Genomic DNA, 2,606 nt, shown 5'->3' with positions numbered 1-2,606 from the left:
AGGGTTCATGAGGGAGGGAGGAGCGGGGAGGGAGGGGGAAAATGAGGACCTGATGCCAGGGGCTAACGTGGAGAGCAAATGTTTTGAGAATGATGAGGGTAATGAATGTAAAAATGTGCTTTATACAATTGATATATGTATGGATTGTAATGAGTTGTATGAGCTCCCAATAAAATGATTAACACAAAACAAAACAATATATGAGTATACAAAGACAAACAGTTGTCTGGCATTGGCTACAAACCGTAGCCAATGTTTCCAGTTTACACACAAAGTCAACCTAAAGACAGACTTAGAAACCTGTTCCTAATCTGAGACTTCCTGTCATCACTGAGCCAGGCGAGAAGGTGATGAGTCAGCCCTGATGGGGTCGGTCTCACTCCCCAGTGGAAGTTAGGAGAAGTTGCCACGGCAAAACTCAAAGTACTTGGAATCACAGTATGAGCTGTCGGCTTTAAGAGAAAGCCGATGGAGGGCAGTTATGACACAATTAAAACTTTGAAGCTCCCCAAGAGTCATTTCCTGTCTCTTTCTGCACAGTAGTTTGAACACTCCTTTATCAGTTGCTTCTGAAGCACAGGGTGTCTGGCTTCAGACGATGGTAGGCCGTGTTTGCTCACTGTATTATAAATGGCTTTGGCAGGGTTTGAGAGTATGCAGTAAAACCACATAGGCTGTTTTTTCAAGTTCTCATTTCCGGAGTGGAGCTAAACAGCAAATGCCCTGGTAGGGAGCCAGCCACACCCGTCTCCACTCGCTACTTCATTCAGAAACAGTTCCATCTGACTTTGTGGTGCACAGTTCAGAAGTGAGAACATGAAGGTTGGTGATACAAACCCACACAGACTTCACCAAAGAGGGACCAGGCAAACTGCGCCCATGAGGGTTACAGGCAAGAAAACGCCATGAAGCAGTTCTACTCTGTACCACATGTCTCCAGGCAGCAGAATGGACTCCATGACAAGGAGTTGTTGTTGGGTTTGGGATATTGTTATTGTTGTTTTTAATCAAGGGATAACAGTAAGTCTGTCTGTCCTCAGGTCTTATCAAACCCTGCAAGAAAAAAGTAGATTACTGATTAGAAGGTTCAGAAGCTAAGGATCCCTAGTGGTATAGTGGGTTACACGGCAGGCTGCTAACCAAAAAGGTCAGCGGTTCTAAACCACCAGCAGCTCTGAGGGACAACAATGAGGCTCCCTGTTCCAGTAAAGATTGATAGCCTCAGAAACCCAAAGGGGCAAATGTGTTGTATCCTATAAGTGTTGAGACCCCAGAAAGTAAGTTAAAACCATGGCTTCAAAATATCACATAGTACCCAGATGAGGTAAATTTATAGAGGCAATTGGGTTGATAGATTCAAAGGGACATGACAGGAGAGGCTAGCAGGAAATGAGGAGCTAACAAGGAAGGAGAAATGTCCTCGAATTGACTGGGGTGGGGGGGGGGCAGTTGTTGCACAACTCTTATGAATGTGACTGAACTACTGAAAAGAATGATTGGTAATCTGTGTGTTGGTGAAATTGTTAAACATAAGCCAACTAATTTTTAAAAATACTACATAGCATCGATCCTTATGACTACAACACTTTTCCAAGCCCCTTTGTCTGCCCTAAACTATGGGGCACGTCCTCTCTTAGCAGTGTCAGCCATTATTATAAGCACGTTTACTTGCCGAATAGTCTAAATAGCTCTAGGGTGCTAGCTCTACTGTTGCCAAGAGGTTAGGTAACTCGATCGAGATCTACAGTTAGTGAGGGTAGAATAGGGGCTTAGACTAGCATGACTTTCACCCACTCTGCTTGACCACCTCCTACACTGGGAAGTCCCCTCCCAATGGCAGTAATTCGCTTTCCCAGATTTCATGTCTTCTTTAAGGGAAAAAGACAAAATAATGAACCAGTCTATCAAAAATAAATAAAACCCACTGCCCTCAAGTCAGCTGACTCATAGCAACCCTGTAGGACAGAGTGAAACCGCTCCCCGGGTTTCCAGGACTGCACCTCTTGACAGTAGTGGACAGCCTCATCTGTGTCCCATTGGTTAGCCACCCCGCGCTGAACCCACTGCACAACCAGGGCTCCTTCAAGAAACCTAGAAGCACTAAAATCTCTGTCTGGGTCCCAAGAGGGAATTGCCTTCTTAGAACCAGTTCTATGGAAGTTCATGTCAAATTCATTAGCATCTTAAATCACCAAAATAGTAGAATGAACTGCTCAAAATCACCAGATGATGTCTTTAATTGAATTATCAAATCTCAAAATGGGGCCTTTGAATCCCAGAATGGTCACAGCCCATAGGAAAAAGTATAGTATGTGCCAAGTGAGAAAGTCCTGCAGCAGGTCCAATGGATCATCTCAATAGACACTTTATTGGAATGGAATGCATTTTGAAAACATGAAAAATTACATCTTTCATGAAAGAGGCTTATGTACACAAATTATGACACTGTCACCTTCACAAGTGTGGCAGCTTGAAGAGTATTTGGTATCCAGTGGTGTGTGCTTTCCTGAAGCTGGGAGTTGCATATTCTGAAACTTTAATCAGAAGGCTGGCTGCAGAATTGTAACAGACAATTGTTTTCTCTTTCATCTCAAAATAAATACTGT

Source organism: Echinops telfairi, unplaced genomic scaffold (assembly GCF_000313985.2).
Source record: "Echinops telfairi isolate 266 unplaced genomic scaffold, ASM31398v2 ScPeMD7_2;HRSCAF=8, whole genome shotgun sequence".
In the NCBI taxonomy this organism is placed as follows: domain Eukaryota; kingdom Metazoa; phylum Chordata; class Mammalia; order Afrosoricida; family Tenrecidae; genus Echinops; species Echinops telfairi.
This window is presented reverse-complemented; position numbering follows the sequence as displayed.